This window comes from Stegodyphus dumicola, chromosome X2 (genome assembly GCF_044657685.1).
Source record: "Stegodyphus dumicola isolate Sdum_Otavi_A_Nest chromosome X2, ASM4465768v1".
Lineage (NCBI taxonomy): Eukaryota > Metazoa > Arthropoda > Arachnida > Araneae > Eresidae > Stegodyphus > Stegodyphus dumicola.
In genome coordinates this window covers 29057547-29083312 of record NC_140781.1, presented here as the reverse complement: position 1 = coordinate 29083312, position 25766 = coordinate 29057547, and the positions used below count along the sequence as shown (strand labels likewise).

At 31.6% G+C, this 25766-nt stretch overlaps 1 protein-coding gene across 3 annotated transcripts in view; it reads right to left on the bottom strand.

Moving 5' to 3' along the window:
• LOC118202604 (phospholipase ABHD3-like) overlaps positions 1 to 25766 on the bottom strand; it is a 178091-nt gene that overhangs the window by 14038 nt on the left and 138287 nt on the right. The window contains exon 7 of one of the 3 annotated variants that reach the window (XR_015038854.1): positions 4030 to 4133. The exons of the other annotated variants lie outside the window; for them this stretch is intronic. The gene's annotated coding sequence lies outside the window, so the exon portion shown is untranslated. The remainder of the gene's footprint in view (positions 1 to 4029; positions 4134 to 25766) is intronic. 3 annotated transcript variants of the gene reach the window in all.

Here is a 25766-nt window from a genome sequence, read left to right as displayed (position 1 = left end):
ATTAAACTGCGATTCTTGTGGCAAATTGCACATTTAATAGAATTTCTGTATTTATTTGCACAGTGACCAGCCTTTTAAACAGCAAAACTAGTGCCCTTTATCTTTTGCCTTTCTGAAAATGGCATTTTAGCTTTAAAACATTTAGTTTCCCACGGCAAAACATGTGCTTCTTAGCACGAGAATCTGCACTCATCAAATTTGCTGCCATTGTAGGTCACTCGTGAACAGTTTTAACAGATTTAATTACACAGAGAATTTTGATAGTCGCCGCGTAAGAGTATGGCATCAATTTGGACACAGGTCTAATCCTGCAGCAATTGTGGAATGCAGTACTGCATGACAACATGGCATCATGGTTTGGGCCACAATTGTATACGATTCCAGGTCACCTCTAGTTCGTATTAATGGTGCTATGGCAGCCGAATAATATGTGGATGATGTGCTATGGTCAGTGACACTCCCTTACCTTCAGGGAGTGCCCAACACCCTTTATCAGCACGATAACGCCCGATCACACACTGCTGGCAACAGCCTACATGTGTATATATGCTTTCCTGGCCACCATTCTCTCCTGATCTCTCATTTGGGATGTGATTGGATGTCATTTGCAGACCCTGCCATTGCTGTGTTCAGACGACGAATTGTGGCAAATGGTTGACAGGGAATGGAGAGCCATTCCTCAGAACACAATCCATAGTCTAATTGACTCTGTACCTAGACGTGTTGCATCATTGTTTGCCGTCCAAGGTGGTCCTGCAGCCCAATGAGCCAGTGCTTATATTTTCGAAATTGTGTATGCTTATATTTTCGAAATAAAGATCACTTATTGTTCATTGCTGTCGCTCTCTGTTTGCCGAATTTCACTTTCTGGCCACTCCTTCTTAGCGTTGCATTTTCAATGTCGGGTAGTGTATTATGCAACTATAGTGCTTTTTAAACCTAAATTATGTATAACATTAATTAAATAAACCAAATAAAACATGGCATGTTAAAATATAAAATCATCAAATAAAACATGGCATAAACCAAATAAAACACTACTCCAGAACATGTCTCTCTTTTCACAAAAAATAAATAAATAAATAAAAATAAAACAAAGATAAGTTACTGGTGCTTAACAGGTTCAGATGTTAGGTTATTCTGGATTTTGTGCTGTGTTTTACTTCTTGTGTACAGCCATAAATTTAAAAGCTGCATTAAATTTCCTTTTTGCATTTATCTAATAGATTCACTTCCAACTGTACACCAAGGAAAAACTATTTTAATTCACTAAAGAGAAGATGATCTTTGCCCATTTAGTGTTGTAACTACCTATGGCGAAGTTAATTTCAGACATCATTTTACTTGTATTTTACTTGTATTGTACACAAATTTACTTGTATTTCTATGAACTATTTTGCTTTGAATACTACTGCTGTTTTATTCATTTCTGCACAAAATTTCCACTTGACAGAGATCAGCTTTGTTTAATGTTTTACCATCACCAGTTTCTTTCTTTGTTTTGAAGAAAGAAATTATGATTTTTAGATTTTTCCTTTTGCTTCAGTTTTGAAAAGATAAAAATTAAAAAATATGATTCAAAGTCATCATAAATAATAGTGATATTTTTCTAATAAGGTTGCTATAATCAATCAGCAGCGAAATGAGTCAAATAAAATTAATAGAATCAGTTCCGACATCAAAATATCAGTTAAAGAAGTTGCATAAAAGTGAACAAACATAAATTTTTTTTTATAAAATCAGTTTATTGCTTTCACTGGCAACTAGTTCTTTACACAATCTTCAGTAACTGAAAACTAAAAATTAATCTGAAAACTTCCTAAGATATATTATGGATTATATAGAATGATTAAAAAGACTGAAAATACATTATTACTAAACCCAGTACATAAAGTGAAACTACCAAGTAGAAGATAGTTCAACAAACCCAAACTAGGAAGGAGCAAAAAACATTTTTCATGGTAGCCGAAAATTCAAGATAACAAAACTTCTGACAAACTGAGCCTCAAAAAATCCTTGGATTATGTACAGATAGGAGGAAAAATGGATTTAATGAAGTACTAAAATTATTGAGCATATTAATAACCGGTATGGTTTTGATGCAAAAGAAATACTTAAATAAAATTAAGATTAAATTTTTTAATCTGACTTTATTTTTATAAAAATGCTATGTACATTGACTGTTGATAAAATCGTATTCTTTTGATTGAGATTAATGTGGCAATTGTCCATCTGGAAGTGGTAAGGTAAATTACAATTTTCTACAAAGAACTTTTACATGCAATTTCTGAGAGGTGATTAAACACGCAAGAATGGAAATAATAGTACTTTCTATTTATCTGCAGCTTTGGTTTCAACATTTGATAGAACTGCCATATTTTGCAGTATACAAGCAACAATAGTCAACGAATGTATGGGTATACCACACATGTGAATTTACACAATTTAAATTTAACCATAATTTTACAAATAGCATCTACCTGTTCTAAAAACATAAATATCTGTCATACGGATTTTTTTTTGTATCGCCTCTCATAAAATTTCTTCTTTTTATTAATATTTATAAATAGAATTTTATCGATACTTCTTAAAGGCAGGAGTTTTTTTTCTGTCAATTTACAAATTCACCCAAATTTTCATAGGGATGCAGGTAATCAGAAAGTACCAAAATTACTCTGCATTATTTAAGGATTCCACAAAGGAAGTATATGGTACAGTTTCTGTGGTTTGGAATTAATATCTAACTTTTGCTAATAAAAAAAAGATATGGAAGGAAAATAATTTTAGCTTTATCCTTGGGGGGGGGGTAAAAAGACTTAAAGCTATTTGACTAAGGAAACTTAAAATTAAGGATAGTTAACTTTAAATTTTAAAACATTCCAATCAGTGTAAAACCTTCAATTAAACTTACCCATGTTCTACTGCTTGCTGAAAATACTATTTGATGAAAACCATATCTTTGTGATATGAAAGAATTGCTACAAAATATTGAAATTGTAAATTAATTCTTCACTTTTGAGACAGATATTTAACTAAGATTGTAAAAAATTATAACTTGATTAATCCCACCTCCTTCTGAGTTGGTTTATACAACACCCTAAAAACAAAAATGAACGCCATATCAACTAAACTACTTTTAATTACATGAAAATAACTTCCTAATACAAATAAATAAATCCAACAGAGCATACGCACAACAACACTAAATTACTGAAATTGGAATACGTAAACAACTTCTTTCCTCATCAATGAAAACAATAATGAATTTCTGTTTGTTATCCCGAGTTTGGTATTTTGATCTATTGATTGAAGATGGTCGCCTAGCAACAAGAATTCCAGAAAAGATACAGCTACATGGGTGCAGTTTAAAAATTAATTGTTGAGTTTGATAGTCCTGTTACCACATTTAACCTACAATATAGCATAGTAGCGAACTTTTACCTGCTTAGAAGAAGTAATGTTTTGAGCTAATTGGCATCATCATAAACAGAAAGGGACATTATCATTGCATGACATACATTTGCAACTGTAGAATGAGAGTACATTGAAGTATTTTGCACACTGCGCTCTAACTTCCTATTTTCCCCAATTCTTATGAACTAATTTTATGAAGGACAAATGTTTCATGTACATAATATTTTATGACATTCTAAAATTCATTCAATTTAATACGTTTTTGTCATATTACATCGAAATTTTACTTGCAGCACTTTGCTCATCAAAAATTTTATATGCAACAATTTGTTTATCATGACTCTTCTTATTTTTCCTTAATTTATAAAAATTAAAATATTTAGAAATGTTGTAGTTTATTTAAAAGTAACTACATCAAAAATCTTTATTAAGTACTCATATTGGTTAAATGAAAGGACTTTATACATAACCTTGAATGATTTTTCTGCTTCACTATATACAAACAAAGCAATGCCTTAACAAAGTCAGTAAAGGAGAAAGATTTCTATCTTTGGACAGGTCATATCAATGGGAAAGAAATCCTGAGGTACAGAAAGCAGAATGGTCATAACTTACGAGAGACAGCTAGAAGATAAGTCAAACAAAAGAAGACCTTGGAAGACTGGAGGACAGATCAGAATAGATGAGAACCACTGAAGAAGCCAAGTCTCTACAGAAGGCTGTACAATAAAACATGAGATGATACTGATGAAGACCACATGCATAAAATTAATTCTCAAGTATTAGTAGAAAACAGCCAGTAAATATAAAGAAATTGCTAACATAAATATTTAAATAGAACAAAATGTTTCACTGAACACAGGTAATAAGGCTTTTCATGTATTGAGGAATAACAGCGGACTATGTGCAGTATTCATCATGCTTTTTACAATTACTTCTTAACAGAATTTGTAAAATCTTAAGCACTGCAGGAAACAAAGGATGCAGACTTAAAAATGATTAAAAGCATTAACCAATGTTTGAAATTTTTGGTCAAGTTAATAAAAATGAAGAAACACTTAAGAGAAAAGTTTTGGCGCAGTTTAAATTAACACTGCAATAAATGCAAGAGTCCATGCAATAAAGAATAAAATCTGAATGTGAGGCAGAATGAAAGTTTAAAAATAAATGAAAATATATATATATATTCTAATAAGGAACATTTACTTTGCTTAAAGCACAATTCTCAACAGTACAGAGCCTTCAGAATGTTATGCTTGAATAAAAAAAATCCAAGCATAACATCTTAAACATAAGTAATAACATAATCTCAGATAGCAGCTAATGATTTCATCTCGTACCAATTTCATAGGCATTTAAAGGTCTACATTCATACTCTTTCAACTCTAGTCACTTCATATCAAATAAACAAAAACACTATCAAACTTTGAGTAATGCGATTAAGAAGAAATCTTAATTAGAGATTTGAATAATATGATTAAGAGGGAAATTCTTAATCACATTATTATACACTGATTTTTCTCTTACAAAATGATTAATGTTTAGGTCAAAGCATTCACTAAGAAAGGGTAATGACCTATGGATTCATATTTATACATGTTAAATTTTTTTTAAAATTGTGTTCTCCAGCACCACACCTTATGACCTACTAGTGGCTGAGAGTGCTTAACGCTCTCTATCAGTTCTATTAAAAATTATCTCAGTTTACAGTATGCTGTCATCGCGTGAGTGGTTAGCACAACCACCTAGCAGGAGCAAGATGAAAGGTTTAAATTCTGGTCAGTGCACAGTTAATTTTTCATGTTTCCTGCTCCACAAAAACTAATACAATGGTACCAAATAGACATATGGTGGACAATAACTTGTTACTACTAGCATTTGGTCAACTGCGCACATGCCTGTTTCTGGGATCTATTTAAATGGAGCAGAGTGTCAGAAATTACTGCACTTTCTTCATGCATGCTTTTCTGATTTAAGTGGTTAGCACATCTAGCCTGTGGTTCAAATTCCAGTAAGGCCTCAGTTCACATTTCCCATTTCCTATCCCAAAAAAACCTAAATGCCCTCTAAAATTCTACCTGAATCCTGCAAACAGGCTAAATGAAAGGCATTTTCACTGTTTCCCCCAGTGTAATGGAAATACTAGAACACATTTCTTGGAAAGTCTTTTCTTAATAATACCTGAAAGTTCTGTTACCTTAAAAAAATATTCATAAGAATTCAAGCCAAAATAAAATCAAGCTTCTCTGCAAAAGATCAAATTTATTACTTTATAAAAATATGCTAATAGTGATAAACTGGCACTGGGAAGAAAGTGAAAAAGATGCCGTATATGCATTTGCTCTATATTATCCACAAGGTACTAGACATATCTCTTACTAACAATCCATTCTCATGTATAAATAGGGACATAGCTGGAGGGGGGCAAGCGGGGCATCTGTCCCCGGGGGCAGAATCCAAGGGGCGCCAAACTGATGTTATGACATTTTAGAATTAAATGTTTTCCATCCTTGGCAAGCAGTAGGGGGCACAACATCTTCAGTTGTCCCTGGGCGCTGAAAACCCTAGCTATGACTCTGCGTATAAAAAAATGAAGTTGAGTTTTTGGGTATGTAACACAGTAGTACCATTATATTTGTTGAAGCAGCAAACACAAAATGTGTGCAATGTCCTAAACAAGATTCAAATTCTGGATCTCTATAAGTTGATGCTTCCTATTACAACAAGAAGGTACATGATAAGGCAGGAGAAAATGCCTTACAACACAATCTCAGTAATTTGCAGATAAGTTAATCAAGGTAACTGTCAAACTGCACTTAAAATTACATCTAAATTAGTGGAGTCATTAGGTTCATCTTTTGGTGGAAAACATGAAAAATCAACGATGCCCTCAACAGGATTCAAATTCTGGACCTCCCAAATGTTGGCTGGATATGCTTCCAATTACACCACAAAGGCACGCAGTAAGGAAGGAGAAAATTCGTTATACAGTAATGTTTAATCCTCTGAGTAGTGCAGGTTTTTGGATCTGTCAAGAAGACCTGTATTTAATCAGAATTTACGAGGTAAATTTATAAAATTACTCATTTTAGTCTCTTTTTCATTAACTTACATTCATTAAGATGACATTTACATTATTAAAGGAAGTAAGAAAGCAAAATATCTTAAATTATAAGCTAATATATACCAAGTGCCCAAAAATCTCATGACTGGATAAAGCCTGTCATGCTGCTGAAAGGGTTAAATTATTCCAACATATTTCTCAAAAACTTCAAAAAGCATTTGTATTTATGGTTCCAATTTAGCCATTCAGATATTTCCCATTAGAACATGTGCATAACTGAAGACAAACTGATTATACTGCACAGCTTAGAGGGGAAAAAAATGTTTCTTCAATAATGAAATCAACTGTAAAAGAAAGAGTTCTTTAGAAAGTACGCATTTTGTAGTGGCTCCAATTTTATTGAAACACTATGAATATTTAATTTTATGTCTAATAATGTTCATTTTTACCATATTATATAAATTGCAGTGTTACTTTTCAAATTAATGCTCAGCTTTTAGGTGTGACATAAGAATTTATGGCACTTTTCCCAAATGTTCTTGCACTTTATACATCAGTGGAATAACGAAGTTCAAAGTCTGAAATCCAGATGCCCACTATTTGGAATGATCAAATATCCAGACCTCTTGAACCCCAGCAATGTATTTTAAATATCTTTTAACCAGGAATAAACAAAAATAAGTAAAAATAGAAATGAATAAAAAACTACTTAAAAAAAGCAAATGTATGGAAAAATAGATTTGTCTCCTTACTGACTGAGATTTTGTATGTTTCTATCAAACTCCTGCCAACTATGCAACAATAGAGTGGACAATGAAAATACGTTAATTGATGTCTCCACAACTATATTTTCTGCCCTTGACTGGTTGAGAAAGGGGTTAAAATTTTGGAGTGGGATATTGCTCATACTAGTTCTCTTTTGTTGACATAGCAACAGGGAAGAGAGAAAATTCATTTACAAAAAGCTTACTTTCTTTAACATAGAAAATTTCACTCTTTGCTATTTTTCTCATTTGACTCAGCTAATTACTTTTTGTTGGCTATTATTATTACAGCCACCTTATCAAAATTAAAGTTTTGACTTTCAATTATGGTGAAAAGAGTTTCTAATTCTGTAGCTGTAGAAAAATCTGCAAAGTGAAGGCATATTTAGCATTGCCTTCCATAGCAAACTTGGCAACAGTAAATTATGTTAACACAACTTGAACTTACGAAAGCGAGATTTCAAAATTAGGCAAAATAACCCCCTTATTTTAGCATAGATTTTCAATACTGAAGAAGGCAAAATTTTCCAGTTAATGGAATGAATTATTTCCAGTTAATGTGAAGACATGATAATAAATGAAGATGATATAACAGGATTTCCACTGCAATGACAATACCATAATCAGCAACTAATTTACAAATGGGGAAATCTGTAGAATGGTTTTAAATCCAGAAAATATTGCTATCAATAGTGAAGAAAGTGAAAAAGAGGTTTTTAGAAATGAAAAGATTGATTGACAAGTTTAGTGTGAATGTTTGACACATGAATTACAGGACATAAGCAATGATACCAGTGGCGTAGCTAGCATAATTGGCACCCGGGGCACGATACCTTTCTGGCGGCTCCCCCGAAAAACATATAGTAATGTAATATATAGAATATACTCGTAATAAGAATATAAGAGAAAAATAAAAGATTACAGTACCTAGCTTAAAATATTCTATAATATATTATGAATAATCATTGCAAGTACTCTTCTACAAAATACTGTTCTGTTTTTCGAGATATATAGGGACACAGGCTCAGGTTAGGCTTTAAATTTGAGGCAAAAGAATCTTGTTAAAAAAACCAAGACTGGAATTGGATTCGGAAATCTGTCTGTCAGGAGAAAAACCGGACATACGGTCATCTAGCATAAGACATTATTTATTTAACATAATTAATAAAAAAAAAACATACAATTTTCAAACAATTTAAAAGTTAATATATATAAGATCACTTAGGCGATCTTGTCCCATCGTTGATCGTAGATGTGTCAAAATTAATTTTAATTTGCTGAACGAACGTTCACAGCTAGCAATTGATACTGAAATAGTAAGGAGTATTTGTAGAGCGACTTTCAGGTTTGGAAAAACAACTCCATACGATATTATAAAGGTAAGAAGCTGTAATGGAGTTTTAGGTTAACTTTTTCTATTGGTGAGTAACATCTTGCAATTGCATATGAGTTGTGTTCCATTAAAATCTGTATTATAAAATTCACCCAAATTTTTACAATTCTTTTTAAGATCGTTATCAGTGTTTGATATCAATGTTATCAATGATCGTTACCCTTGTTTAATAAATTTTCAACGTCCAATAAAAATCCAAATTTGGAGTTAAGATCATTTAGTCGCTTATTTATTTCCTGCTGCAGACGATCAAGAACGCTTCTCTAAAATTAATTTTAGGATCTTGTAACCTAAGCTGCACACGATCAATTCTCCTCAAGTTTTTATGCCAGAAATGGACTAAAGTTATGAAACTAAAATTCAGCATATTTTGCAATAAAAGTGCAGCTTCATTTCTGGTGTCACTTGTGGTAGTAGTATCCTTTGCTAATTTTTCTAATAATTCTACTAATTCTTCCAGTCCTCCAACAATAATGCTAACCGCTTCTGCTTTGGTGCTCCATCGTATTTCAGATTCATGTTTGACAGTTTTCTTTAAAGCATTTTTTTTAATAATTCCCATTGTAATGTTGAACATGAGAAAAAGAGATATATGTTTTCAATTATTCCAAAGCATGTTATAACGATTGGATCTTACTTACCTGCAGTGACTCCTACTAAATTTAATGAGTAGTTATCGCAATTTACAAATGCTTTATTATTTTTTTCCATAATTTTTTGTTGAACGCCAGATATGTGACCTGACATCACGGCAGCATTATCATAACATTGTAATCTACAATTTGTTAATGAAATCTGATCGGAATTTAATTTTTCTAAAATTGTATTTTCAATTGAGGCTGCATCTTAGGCTGTATTTTAATAAACCTTAAAAAAAATTCTTTGATGGAAACTTTTCTGTCAGTAAAATCAATATCTACATACCTAAAGACTTGCAACATTTGTTCTGGATGAGTAATATCAGGAGTCGAATCAAATATATGTCCGTAATATTTATTTCTTTTGATGTCACTTATTAATTGATTTCGAACTATGGATGCCAAAAGATGAATACATTCATTTTGGATTTGTGGTGATAAGTATGAGACAGTTCTTGGCATTTCTATGACATTTTTCTAGATGAGTAGCTAGCAGTAGTTGAGCTACAAGTTTAAGTAAAAATAATATGTTTCCTACATTTGTACCGTCTTGAAGTATTCAACATGACCACGTAGAGGAAAAATTTGTATAATCATATACTTCATACAAGTTAATATCCGTTGCAATATGTTTCGCCACTGTTTTTTTTCAGACTGTATATTTACTTCTAATGATTCATCGATTCCAGTTTTATTAATTAATCATCTTTCCGCTTCTTTCCACGTTGTAAACGATTTTTGATGAATTTGACTTCTTTCATGGCTAATCAATTTATCTTTATTCCTCCATTTATTAAAACCAGATGCTGTTGTGAAAAATGACTGTGTAGTGGAATTTGATGTAAAAAACAGTAAACAACAAAAGCCGCATGCTGCATTAATTTTTGGTGAATATAATAACCAGGATCGGTTTATTTCAGTTCCTTCTTCTTCATTACCGATTCGTCGAAAAAAAACCAAGATTTTTTCATTAGACGATTAGTTGATGTTGCTATTGCATTTAGACTGGATTCGTTTTGAAATACGTGGCACCCACGGATAATCATTTCGGTGCGAAGATGGTTCGATATTATTGGAAGATTATTAGAGAATTTTAAATAAGCAACATCTTTGAACTCCAGAACGTCCGGAATTGCAGCGAGTGTTTCTGTTGCATTTTCTGTACTTATTAGTAATATACATGGATTTGGGACTTCTGATGTACTTGGGCCTCAACTTCATCCTCTTTGAGTATTTTATTTGTTGTGATGTGTTATTGTATAAACGTTTAGCAGCAATAGAAATTTAACTTGAATCCGATTTTAGATCTTCATCCTTCTTAACTTCTGGTTTTTCTTTTTGCGATTTGTTTATTAAATATAATTCCATTCTTATTCTGGAGTTCTGAACTTCTTTTTCTTGCTCTAGTTTTCTTTCCCGATTCTGAGAACCGCTAAGTTTTTTTCCTTGGCATTGACATGGTCTACATAAAAAATAAATTTGTGACAGTTGCGGGAAGAAAAGTTATTGAAGAAATAAAAAGACATTAAAGGCAATTACATACAATTAAAAATGGAAAATCTCTGCAACTATTAGTGATAGGTAGGGCTGGATTTAAACTTGATGAGGCCCTAAGCTATTTGAAAACTGGGGACCTTTATAAGTCTGTTATGCTATATTTTTAATTTGTGGGGGGGCTGTAAACTATAGCTTGTGTAGCTTATACGTAAATCCTGCACTGGTGATAGGGAAATGGGAGTTGCATTTTTGTATAAAATTTGTAGAATTCTCCACTGTGTAATTCTAAGTTAACGTTGAAAGTGAAGAATCTCAAGAACTGATAAGCGAAGAATCGCTTGAGTTTGTCTGACAGGAAAGAACAAGATAGAAGGGTAAAATAACCCTTTATTATTCAAATAAGATTTAACAGAACTCCGTCTTGAAGTTGTGCAATAAAGCCGACACTTGGTCTTGAACGTAAGAAACTAAGAATTAAACTAAACTAATCTTAAGTAAAGAGATATAGCCGAAGCTATTAAGATTCTAATTTAGCTTTTTCCCTTAACGCTAATTGACTGTCAAGTTATCAAGGGCCTAATGTACAGCCGCGCGTAACAATAGCTTAAGAGAACGTAACCTAAAAAGGCGGATGCATGCTAACCAGAATCTCTGATATCTCTCTCCCTCAGACAATAAAACTTCGCGCTTATATACCGGTCTTCCTCATTAGTATTCAGACGTGATTCTAAAACTACGTTCTGGCTGGAAGAGGTAAGTTGAAGTTAAGAAGCGATAGCAAAGGAAGTTTAACTCAAAATTTAATTGTTAATAGAATTAACATAATCCTTACAAGCTAGCTTCTGAGGAAATTTGGAGGCTCTAGACTTGAAATAGAAATTTTTCTAGGCCTACCGCTTCCTTTTTGACGCTGTGTGTGGCCATGGTTCACCCATTCCTGCCAACTTTGTCTAATAGTGGCATCGCTCCTGCTCAAATGTTGAGCTATTCGCTGATAAGACCAACCGGCTTCTTTGAGCCCACTACACAACCTCTCTCAAATTCTGACATCTGCGCATATCGTTCGCGCACTTGTTACGCGAAGCATAGTTACTGTCTACCAGAGTACACGGAATGAAATTCGTCAAAAATTTATGACCTGGAATTGTAATTTCTCCTCTTAAATATCCCGCCAATTGAGCAGTTTAGATGCACCGTAGTGACAACCGTTCATTCATCGGAAGCCAAAATGTAAAATTTTGCATTTCCCGTTGAAACCTGTATGCGTATCAATTTGTGTCAAATTTGCTTTATATCTTCTCGGTGCGTCGTTTTTTTTTTGTCTAAGTGTGTAGTTCAAGGTCGAAGGGATATAATATGAGACTGTACCGTTCGTTATTGTTTTAAAATAAAAAGCGGGAGCTACACATGCAATTTCGTTTAAAAAAAATAAAGACGTTTCTCTATTTTAGAAGAATTAAGTGGTCAGAAAGAATGTTTTGTATACGGAGATATTTGATGTACTGCAAGTATAAACACTTATTACACATTTTATCAGACAAATTAAGAAAATAAATGATTAATAATATTACAATAATTATTAATTTTAAATACATTTTCCAGAAATTGATCAAAATAAAAATTGAAATTTTTCGGAAAATCTTGTTTGGAGACTGTTTGGTGCCCCTCTGCGAGCGGCGCCCGGGGCATCATACACCCCCTTGTCCCCCCGTCGCTACGCCACTGAATGATACTTTGTAACTGAACAAGAAATTATGTTTATTTATAAAATTAAAGAGAAATTATTAGGGGGAACAGCTTAAACTACTTACTATGACAGAAATGTTTATTAAAACAAATTTTAAGCATTTTTTGTAAATTTTTTTTCCCTTTAGATCTAAAATGCTTCATTATTTCACATATTTAATTTTATTATTTCTACATGTCATCTTACCAGATATAAGCTGATGACCAGTAAAATTAGGAAAATTCCAAAAATCTGGAATCGTTGAAGTCCTGAAAAACTCCAGATCTGCTCCACAAATTCAAGGCTAAGGCATGTTATTCTTCTAGATACATGAATCTAAGCTCTTCTTTACAACTGGCACTTGACTTAAGTGGTGAAGGATAATTCGTTCCTCAGTTGGACTGGGGGGGGTCTTTTATTCTCTCCCATCAGATTTAGGCAGGAAGAACATAAAGAATTAAGGCTTTCCTACCATATGCTTTTACAGTATTATAGTGAAGAAATCTGAAGGTCCAGATTTCAACTCTGGATAAGAAAGTGGTCTATGTTCTTCAACAATTCAGTTCAAGCTCTTCTTAGCTGTAATGCTAATTCTTATTTCTAATTTTCATCGTTTACAGTTTCCCTTTATCACCTACAAAGCGTTATAATTTATGATTAATTAACTACAGCAAAGTGCCATATTCCTTCCCTGAGCGATCAGCATAGTTGGTACCTCATATAAATATATTAATAATTCAAAGCAAAATGCACTTTTATTTCTTATGAGAAGAACTCAGCTGGTGTATTCCGAAAATTGGTGCTTTAGACACTTACTCTTGTTGCCTATACTTGAAGACAACCCTACATAGGAATTTCTAAGAAATACCAGCTCATATTTATTATCTATATCATTTTGTCTTTCAGGTTAGTGACAAATGCATATGTAATGGGGCAGACAATCCTGACAACAGTTTATTTGAAGGCCCTGAAATGAGGGCTTATCACATTAGAAAAACTTTAACCAAGAATAGCAACACTTGGGATAAAAATATCTCCAGCAACTCATAAGCAATTAAGCATATTCAGAACTCCAACAGTGCAGTTCTATTGATTTCTAACAGATTACAAGGCTAATGCAATTTTACTGGACATTCTGCAATACTACTTTGGTATGTGAAGCTTCTATAATGCCCTACATCAGTACATACTGTATTTTCCATCATATAATGTACACCGGTGTATAACACACATCTATAATTTCAAGTTATATTTTGTAATTTTTAGGTATGTTCATCATATAACACACACCCAATTTTTTAATGAAGAAACCTAAAGGATACATGTGCAATGCTCTTAATCTTTTGAGGTCATTTATTCGAAAATTTGTACTAGCCTTTCGAACAATGGTATACTGAACTGACAAGTGATAAAGCGAACAATATGTGTGTGGGTTAAATGCTTAAGGGAATAAATATACATACCTACAAAGAGGCTGCATTGTATTCAGTACAAGTGTCCAAAAGAATGCTATTGTAGAATTTTAAGAAAAGTGGGATATAATTTGGAGTAAATATGTATTTATATCCTGAAAGAGTTTGCAGAATTATGATTCACATAATTTCTCCTTCTGTGGTCATTTGAAGCCATATTGAAGATTTTAGTTAAAATAAAATTGATCTCGTTTTCCTTTTAAGAGTAAATATGGCTCCATTCAAACAAAACAGAGCTGGTTTCAAATACAATGTAATTCAGTTTGCAAAAGAAAATGGAAAAAGTGCTGAAATCAAAAACAGCAAGGAGGTTTGGTGTTGGTGAAAGATGAAACAGATGATGATTATTTATTAATGGATCAGAGTAACAGTGATGGTGAAGATGAAACAGAAATCGATGATGTGCCTGAGGATATAACAGAAGACAAACTTTTCATGTATCCGATAATGAAACGTTTTTAAGTTCAAAAGGTATGCCATTCCTTTTAAATAAACAGCATAAGTACATGTAAAATGTAACTATTGTATGCTGATATTTTTAATATATCATTCTTATATCCGACATATAACGCACACCCATAAATTTTGATCATATTTTTAGTGTTAAAAGTGTGCATTATACGCCGGAATATATGGTATACATTTTTCATAGTTTATATATATTTTTTAAAGCTTTATCACACCATTTTTACTCTTGCCACAAAGTAATGTGAATGACTTTCAACACAGTGATATAATTGCACATATCCTTAAAAATTTTGTATTAACTTCTATCTCTAATGTAATTTCTGTATAATCACGTTAATATCAATTCATCACACTGGAAGAGAAATATACCAATGTAAAATTTACACCTACACAGAAACAACCTTATTTTGGTATAGATTTTGAATACAACTATAAATATCAAAGGCAATCAGATACAGGTCCCTCCTATGGAAAAATCCTTCAGAAGGGAAAAAAAAAATTTTTTTTTTCTTCATCTGTGTCTGATCACTCTCAATACCAAGAGTTTCCTTTATTGTAGTCAAAAAGCATCAGTGAATTGCAACACAACACTCTCACACAGTAGTATATTACATATATTTATATAAATTAACCCTTTGGCACCAACTGTCATGCATAAATGCCAGCAAGAAATGCATTCATTTCCCAGCCGACACGTTGGCATGCCAGAGCGTTTTCTCATTCACACCCCAGCCATCACACATTTGTGCCAGTATTCTGGAACGTTTCAAAGACCACTAGATTGTGTCCTGCATACATTAATTTTGAACTAAAAAAGTTTTAGGATACTAACCTTCAATTTGATCACATTCCACATAAAACTGGTGCCAGCTGTTGTCAGGAAGGAGGTAAAATGTAAATAAACAGAGCTTGGCTCTTTAACTTGCCATCTGATATAAACATTCCTGTTTCTGATATCCCTTCAAATCCCCCCCTTTTTTTTGGCTACTATGTAGGGTCTTTTAGGGTTACTATGCAGGGTTCTATTCACTTTGCATTGCTTTTATAACTTATATTTCACATACTTCCCTTTTTATTTGGGAAAGCCTTGACTTCAGTTTACTATGGCGAGCAAGCGTTATTTATCAGACGAACAATATACTCACATGAGCCAATTAGTGACATGAATAAGACTTATGATTCATTTTCTAAAGAGTTACAGAATGATATTTCTAGTGATTTTCATATGGATATTTTGCCAGAGACTGAGCTCTCTGAGTGTCTGCCTTCCAGTTCACATGAAAGGTTTTGTTACTTCTTGTAAATAGTCTTTCTTTCTTTTTATTAATTTCTAAGTTTGTTAATGCATTTGATCAATTAAAACTGTGGAACCATTTGAATAGTGCTTCTGAAAATTATTTCTCAAAGTAAGCAGTTGTTTCATATATTTTCATGTCAAGTAAAGGAAAAAAAGACAACTAAAAGTTAATTTTAACATATATGATGGCTTGAGAAATAAACTAAAATAGCAACAAAAATTATGATGTTAAGACGAAAACTTTCTTTTTGATTTTATTTTTCTCTAAAGTTTGGCTTAGCGGACACAAAATCCCCATCCTGTAGGATGATTCTTTTCAACTCCCCTTCCGAGGAAACATCTTAAACAACGACATACCATCTCAAAAGGATTAAAGTGATTAAATCAACAATAAAAGTTAAAAATACAGCTAAGATTGAAATATTTTAATTAATAAAAGTGTAGTTTATTAAATCAGGATTATGTGCTAATCTGCATAAAAACTATTGCAAAATAATAAAGGTAACATAGGTTAACTGAAATTTAATTTAAAATTGAATTAAATAAAAATGTATAAAGAAATAAAAAATCAATTTTACTGACGATTTAATAAGGCTGATACCTTCAGGGGGGTAAAAGTTTCTGTCTTTCTAGACCGAGGTAAAAGGTCTCGTTAGTCTCAAAAGGGTCTTCATGAAGTACAAGTTTCTGTCTTTCTAGATCATTTGAGAGGAAAAGTTGATGTCTTCAGGTGGTAAAAGTGTGTCTTTCTAGACTATTTGAGAAACACAGCTTATCTTAGGCTTTCTTAACCCTTTGAAGACAGTTTTTGTTTTTGTGCAGACTCTAATTTAATATATTGCTTCATATTTTTAAAGTAGAAGCCTTTTTAAGATATTTGTAATTTTTTTCAGGTTTTTTTTTGAACTTTATTATTTTTTATTTTTTTAGTGGACATATTGTCCAATTAGTCTATTATCTTGATTTATTTGTAAACAACACCCGGCTATATGACCTTGGTTGTTGAAAAGACTGAACTGGTATTTATACATGTAAATACGGAATGATTGTGCCTATTAGTAAAACTTAATCTGTCTTGGTACATACTATCTCGTTAGTCTCAAAAGGGTTAAAACAATATAGAAATAAAAAGTAGCAATTCCAAATGCCTTGCCTGTAGATTTTAATGCCATGCCAACTAGCCCATTATTAACTACTAAAAAGCAGTATCTAGAAGAGCTCTCAACTACACTTACCAACTCACTTTAATTATATGTAATTTAAAATATATTGAAATACAAGAAAGCAGCTTAGCTTAGAATTAATAAATACAGGTTCCACATAAAAAAATTAAGCAGCAACCACCTAAAAATGTTTTTCAGCAAACAACAGCAGAGTTAGAACATTTTCAGTTATATGATTTCAATTTAGATTTTGGATATAACTCTGAATTTTAAAGATAGATTGTTCAAAGAGTTTCTTTACAATTTTAAACTCTTTACCCTTATAGGCTTAACACATACCTACAAAAGTCTACCAATTCTTTTGACTCCAGCACTTAACATCCAATTTAAACATTTTAGTACTAAAACAAATAGAGGCAAAAGAGGAAGCAAGAAAAATGTATGATTTTTTTTCCTACTGCAGATCATTAAACTGCAAGCCAACTTTGATAAATTACTTAATAGTGCCAGTTTTTGTCAAAATCTTATTAAGTTATTACATACTTTCAAAAATATGTTTTATTACAAATTCATTTATTGCAAAAATTCTTACGTAAATATGTTAGTTACACTTTCTTAAAGACCTTGTACTATATTTTTGCATATTTAAATTAATAATCAGCAATACAAAATCAAACCAAAATTTCTGCAAAATCAACCTGCTACATCTGTTGTTTGATAAAATTAAATTCAGTAGCATAATCCACAATACTCAAGATTTCTTCCCCGATTTCAACTACAAAATTCTTGTATGTTTTAATTCCTGAGGACTTTAAGCAACATGCTAATCTACCACTGCAAAACTGATACAGATGCAAAATATTACTGCAAAGTACCTGAATATCTTCCTTTTGTGAATAAACATATTTTCAGAGAAAAACTGGATACAGTAACAGACCTAAAATTAAGACAGCTTATAAAATTAGGAACAAAATTTAGGCCTGTTATCAGCTTTAGCAAAAACTTTTGCCTGTATGGTATTATTAGTAACATTAAAGAATTTATAGTCAAAACCAGCTCCAAACTTAATCTTCCAATAGCCACCTTTTTGGAATGGAAACAAGCTGTTTTAAGTAAAATAATTTGGAAGACTGCAAATTTTCAGACTTTTAAAGGTACAATTCAAAATCAGGGTTTGTACACATTTTTGCACTCAGAACCTTTAAGGACTTTTAAGGACCATTAAATGGAAAAAAAAAAAAAAAAAAAAAAAAAAGGATCTATGAGCAAATGGGAACTTCATAAATTCAATTAAAATTATTATCTAGGCCTGAACTTCACTTTTGTAATACCATCCTAAAAAGAAAATAGATCTGTAAGCAGGATGTATTATTATTAAACATGAATTAACATAATTATTAATAAGTTTGTAAACTATTAAATAAATCATTAAGTAATCATTAAGTAAATAAACTTTATGAAATTTATCAAGTAGCATTAAATATTTTACACTACATTCAAATAATAGTTGGAAATATTTGAAAGAAAATAAGTGACATTTTATTTACATTTTACTAACAGTTAGCTTTATGTTTTTTTTAAACCACTTAACAGTCTCTTTTTTCTGACATATTGTGTCAAAAAATAAGCATATTTTTCAAAAACAATTTTATTTTAAAATCGATTATAGAAATTCAAATCAAGAGTCAAAACTATTATAAGTATTGAATTTATGAAGTTATTATAATTTTTATTTACAACGAAAAATTACATTTTTACTTAAATTTGGCTTTTTTCCGGTGAAATAAGCGAAGTGGGAAAACACTTTACAGAAATGGATATTCGAAAAGAGAATTTATTATTATACTTACATCTAATATCTTTTAAAATTCAGCTTTTGTACGAAAAATTTTAAAACACGGTGACAAGCATAGTCCAACATCGCAGTCGGGACAAAAATATCTAGTTTCTTTTCTCACTCTTTTTTTGAAATCGTTTCTTTTAGAGCAGCACACAAAGCACTGCCTCGTTGGTCTCAGTTTTTTTGTCGCTGGAAGCAATCACTTCTAAAAAGTGCCTTTCAGTCAATCGTAAGGGATTGGGCAAAATTTATGGTCGTCCTTTTTTTTCATTTACAGTCCCGTGTCTTTCAATCAGGCGATCAATTATATCAAGTCTGAAATTCAAATGCGAGTATTTTCCTCCATGCTTCTGGTATAAAACGAATGTATTCCACAGCAATACATCTAAAAGGTGGAAGAATATTTTTTTGTAATACTTCTTTCCTCTCTTCTTTGTGACTGGATAATTGGTGAGATGCTGATCCATTCTATCAACACCTCCCATGGTATTATTATATTCCATCACAACATTTGGTTTCTTTCTGACTTCATCCTTGTAAGATGTGGATTGTGGATAATAGAGATACAGCTTTCTTATCCATCTATTTCATTAGACAGACTTTCCCTCTTTGGTACGCACAGATTTCTCCTAATTTAAATTTTTTCTTCTGTAATTCTTTTGGAACGTCCTTTCTGGTAAGTTTGAGGGTTCCATATATCTGTTTGATGGTTGATAAGGATATCTGCAAGTTCTGGTGATGTGTAATAATTGTCTGTCGTTAGGCAGTATCCTTTATTCAATAGTGGCTGCATAAGTGTTATCACTACTTGAGAGGACTTGCATAAATGCTGGTAATTATCATCAAAAAGTGTATCTTTCCCAGTGTATATAATAAGTAGATACACATAACCTGACTTTGATTCACATAAAATAAAACATTTATGCCGAATCGTGATCTCTTTAGAGGTATATACTGTTTCCAGTGTAATCTTCCCTTGTACAGCATCAAACTCTCATCGATTGTAACATCTCTTTCAGGTGTGATAGTTTCTCGATAACGAGTATTCAAATGCTTGATGATCGGCCACAGTTTCTGCAGTTTTGACACTCATGTGTTTTAGCATCAAATTCGGTATCATCAGAAAAACGTAAATACCAGTGAATAAGAGAAAAGCATTGGTAAGACATAATTTTGGAAAAAAATGGAGTTGATGTTGAATGTCTCTTACTCCAGTATTGCTCAACATCAGGCTTTTTCATAATTCCTTGTAAAATATTCAAAGCAAGAAACACTTGAATTTCGTGCTTTGTTGTTGGTTCCCATTTTTTTGCTCTGCTTTTGCTTTGTAGATTACTACTCTGAATGGTCCGATTTGCATATTTACTGGTTTCAGAAACAATAATTTCAAGATTATCATCAAAGAAAATCATCAAGAAATTGTAGAGTTCCATTACTTAGATCAATATTTACATGAACAGCTGGATTTGCTGTGAATGGAAATCGAGGTGGAGGTGAAGGAGGATTTGTTATATATAGTTCACAAAAGTTTCGAACTTGAGTTAGGTCATCTGAACTTTCCATTGTCTCATCACTTGAAAAGTCCGAAAACGAACTTTCATTACTTCCAGAATCATTTATAGAAATTTCAGATTCACTGTCTGATCCACTGTAAGAGTTATCATCTGTTATGAGATGTTCATTATCACTCATTCTTCTACTTTTCAGCTTCAAAAGAAATAGAATTTGCAGCGAGCTGTATAGTAAGCAGATTGAGTCAAAACAAAATACGCAACTTTCTTGCGTAAAAGAAAAACAATAAAAGATAAACTAGAAACCGGATTTGCAATCAGATCTTTACTGGACTACTAGAGCCATCTGTTAGAAGCATTGCAAACTAATCAAGCATTAAATTCGGGCAAATCATTGCAATGGAGGAAAAAAATCAGTCGCAAGAGCGGGGCTCGGGCAAAACAGGGAAGGCCCTTTTTCAAGTACCCGAACGGTGTTCGGGCAAAACAGGGAAGTGTTTAATGTCTCATTTTGTCATATACTTGCTCAGTTTAGAGGTTTAGTAAATAGCAGACAGATTTTATGTCAAGTGGCATAGGTTAAAATGAGAAGTAAGATCATAATCTGTATGATTCATAATAAAAAAAAACTGGAAGTTGTCACTGCTGCTGCTTGCCTAAAGAGAGACCTGATGTTTAGAACCTGAAAGGCCTATGTATGCACATTTGGTAACTTGGGCTCTGTCTGACAGTTACGGTCGTGGCTTCGTATAGAGTTCCAGGGGTTGTAACCCAGTTAATATAATTTAAGGTTCCAACAAGCCACTAAAGCACCAGAGGTAATATTTTGTTTTGTATTGTTTTAAGTCTCACTACATGCAAAGAATAAGTTTTATATGAATTTTTATATATTTTTGTTTTATCTTGTGACCACAGTAAGGATTAATGAAAGGCAGTAACTCGCTTTAATATGCAGAGATAATTTCTAAGAGTAAGCAGTTAGTTATAAATAATTAAATCAGGTAGTTAGATAAACTTAGTCATTATGGATTTACATGGCCACTATTAAATTTTATTTATTTTTTAGCAATATCTGTTAAAAAGCTATATTAAAATTTCACAGTTTAAAATACATGTAAGTTATGACATTGATTCTTAAACTAGATTAAGACAATTACACATTAAAAGCTACAATACATTTATGTTTTGCAACCACAACACTCAGCAAAATATTTAAGCATCTTTTTAATTTGAAGCCTTCCAAGACATTTTAGCTAATTTATATCGATTTCCTTCTCTAGCATCTTTTCTAACAATCAGAAATTTGTATCAATACACAAACCAGTGTTCTCACTAGTTTCTGCATGCTTTATCTCCTAACTTGTCAACATCTCCACAATGTACCTATGAGGGTTTACCATGATTTGGTAAAAGTTAATAAGTCCCCCAACCCCCTGACAGACGTGAAGCAAATTATCGCTATGTCTGAAAGTAACTACATTTTAAATAAGCCTCTTATTTAAAAAGGGACTTAAAACATAAAAGCATGTTCTTATGCTAATAAAATCAGTTACAGCTCCTGGTGATATAATTAAACAAGAAATCAATCATCAGTCAAATTAAAAATGCGGACCAGTGGTCAAAGACTATACAATTTAATTTTAATTTAAGCTGGCTCAGTAACTCTATCGTCATAACAAATTCAAATGCTGGCAGCAATAATGCACAGACAAATAATTAGATATTATCAGAGCTGGCAGGAACTAATGCAGCAAGCTAGTGGAGATCAGAAACACACCTTGTCTTACACTCCAAAAACCTCAGGTTAAAAACTGTCTAAGTGATCTGCATTCTAGTGAGAAAATAGAAATTATAGTAAAGGCTGAAATTATAAACTGGGTAATTTACATAATAATAACTGTAGATGTCTTTAAAGAATAATTTTCTTTCTCTTTATGTAGTCAGTTTTCCTTCAACGTGTTTCCTTTCCATTTTATAATTTAATTAAAAATTTCTGTTATTCTTAAAAAATAAATTTAAAAAAACCCCTATATGCACTTAGAATGTATATAAAAAGCTACTAATGTTATTTCTTTAGTAATATGAACATTCAAAAGAATATGAAATATATATGGCAAAGGCTGGTTACAGAGCTGGTGTGGCAGAATTTTTAGAATTTAGTGACACACTGAGCAACAAAATCTAGAAATGTCAAAACTTTTAGAATTTAAAGCAGGCTTTGTAAGCAGAATTTAGAAAGGCACTAGGCAGCAGAATTTAGGATCCACAGAGATTGCATCAGGTGGGAAAATGCTTAGCACCAGCTCTGTGTACGATACATTTAGACATATTAGATGAATTTTTTAAATTGTCAGTTTTCAATTTCTTTATTAGTAAAAACATTTCTTTCTATAGTACCTGTCCAAGTGATAAACTTAGAAGCGTTTTTGATATTTTCCATGCTTGTGTCTAGTGAAAAGTAGAGAAAATAAAGGGAAGGTAAACATGTTAAGAAAAAGGTTTTAGTATCAGAAGTAAAACATTCAAATATTACGTTTTCATCGTTCTTCCAGACAATCTCCAAAAAATACGAAATTCATCTCAAACTTTCTGTAAAATACATCCATTACGTATTAATGCCATGGAGACATTTTTCATTTTGTCACACATTTCTGGAATCTTCTAGAACCGTGTGTCTATAAATTTTGCCTTCCCATCCTTCTAAACTTTCCAAGCTGCGATGTCTAAAATCCTACAGAAAAATTATCCCTACCAATTCTGTACCAGCAAAACAGCCAGAAATATTTTAAAAAACAAAATCAGAGGAAAAGAGGGTAAATTTACTTTTATAGAGAAAATTGATGCACATTCTGAGAATTCTGAATATTCTGAGACAATTACATGAGGAAAGCTCTTACCATGAAAAATTAAAAAGACATTAATTGCATAGCTATTTTGCTTTTGTTAAGAACTGTTTCATAAATTGTGCATTATAGCATTATACCTTGCTTATTTTTCAGATTCAAAATATTGTATAAGTTGCCATAATGAAACTTTATGACAGCGAAAAATAAAAATGTTTTATTTTAATGTTATTTTTTAAATATAATTTCAATATATTACCATTAATTTTACAATCAAATGACAAAAATCAGCATCATATTTGCAAATTTTCACAGGACCAGTTTTGATGGTTTTACCGAACCACTATGCTATGCTGCCGAAGAGCAAATGAACGAGATAAGATAATGGTGTTTCAATAAAACCATTGAAACCAATACTGTGAAAATTTGCGAATATAATGCCGATTTTTGTTGTTTGACTACAAAATTAATGTTTATTTGGCGTGTTATTTTTACTTATATTATCATTATTTTAATGAAATTCATCAATGTTATAAGGTTTCAAAAAAATCGTCGAATAATTCCCAGATCTCGGAATTAAAATTTTCTATAGAAATATACTGATCTTAAAATTGCTAAAATGTTGATAAGTCGCAAAATTTAGAACCGTTTAATAATAGAATTCACATCCCCAAAAGCGAAAAGTTGTTTAAGAGCTCTTCATTATAAAAAATGAATTTCAAAATGCTTATGTTTTACTTCTTGCTTAGAAACTTGAGTATCCCACCATTATATTAGAAATAGGAACAAATTATAACCCATGAACCCATTCAAAAGATAACCATATATGTCAGTGAATAGCCAAAAATATTCCTCCAAAATGATAATTTATACTCAAAATGGCAGTTGTACAAACAAGACAGTAATTTCAGATGATTAAAATTAAGGACCTTCTGCAGATTTTGGCCAAAATTAAAGACCAAAAATTGATTCCAAAAAAACTTAAGGACTCTTAAGTATTGTACGAACCCTGAGAATAAAGAAAAAATAAATAAATCAGCAATTTGCAGTCGTTAAACCTGACAAAGCGGGTACTAAATTTAGTATCATATGAAAACAATTTTACAGTTCACTTATAAAGAAAGAACTAAACCTATTGCTTGCCAAAAAATGGGGGAAAAAAAAGAAAAAAAAAATACCACTAATGTTCTCTCTATAGTTAATAAACTTACTTTCATTACACTTAGACAACAGATTTTCAAACCTTTATGCTATGCAAAGGTTCCAAAAAACTTATGCCAAGTTCAGATTTATTGCACACGGTTCTAGGAACTTGAAGAAAGTATTTGATTACAATTTTGCTCTCAAGATTAAGAAAATTAGTTCAATTAGTTTAGCATCAGCTAATCAAGAGTGTAATTACAGTTGGATTATTAATAGCAACCTTCAAGTTATTACATCACTACATAATCTTGATGTTAAAGAAATCAATATCTATGATTTTGAAAAATTTTATAACTCTCTCCCTGTGCAAAAAATTTATAAAATTCTTTTTCATCTACCAAGAATCATCTACCAAGAATCTACCAAGAATTCACAAATATTTTCAGTTTTACCTGAAGACAATTGGAATGACAATGAATATTTCATCTACCAAGAATCTACCAAGAATTCACAAATATTTTCAGTTTTACCTGAAGACAATTGGAATGATTACCTTAATTATACACTATTTCATAACTACTAGCAGTTTAAAGACTCCATTTTTCAACAAATTAACAGAATTCGAATGGGAATTAACTACTCCGCCCAAATTTGTAACCTCTACCCATTCTCGAAAGAATATCAGTTTATGAAATGACTTGACAGTAAAAATTTAATATTTTTTTTAAATATATTTAAGTACATAGATGAAATTATCACACTTAATAATTTTAGGTATCATAAAAATAGCAACATTTACCCAACTTGCTTTGTACTAAATAAAACAAATACAGCTCGGAATGAAATAAAATTTCTTGATTTGCATATACTTGCTCATTATAAAATTAAACTTTATGATAAAAAATGGCAATTTAAATTTGAAACTACTAAATTAATTAACTAGTAGTGTAATCTCACCTAAAGGTTATTAGTAACACAATTTATAATCAACGAAAAATCAATTAAATATAATAAAAATTTGTACTGAAATTTACTATTTAAAAGAAGAAATAAGTTTACTTACAGTTATTTTTGTTAATAATCAAATTCCTAGAAATTTATTAATTTTTTTAAAAAAGGCACTACTTAAAACTACAAGATTTAATCTTTACATAACCATTTCACTATTCAAAACCTATTAGAAGAGTAATAAATTCCTAATAGGAAGCATAATTAAGTTTGAATACTTGTATATTTTGTAATGTTAATTTTTCTTTTTAATTTTCCTCTATATAATTTTTTGCAACCATTCTTTTAATAAGCCGAGCTATTTATTTTCAAAAGTTGCTACAACAGCCAATATAGCATGAAGATTATTTGTCGTTATTTTCCTATTGCCTAAACGTTAACCAGAAATCACTCTCTCTCTCTTTTTTAATATAAATTTCTACCAGTCGTTCTGTCAAGGCCATTTTGAGCCATTTCTTCTATGACAACACACATTTTTAATCACTAAGCAGAGCATGAATTTTCACTCACATGAAAGTAAACTTT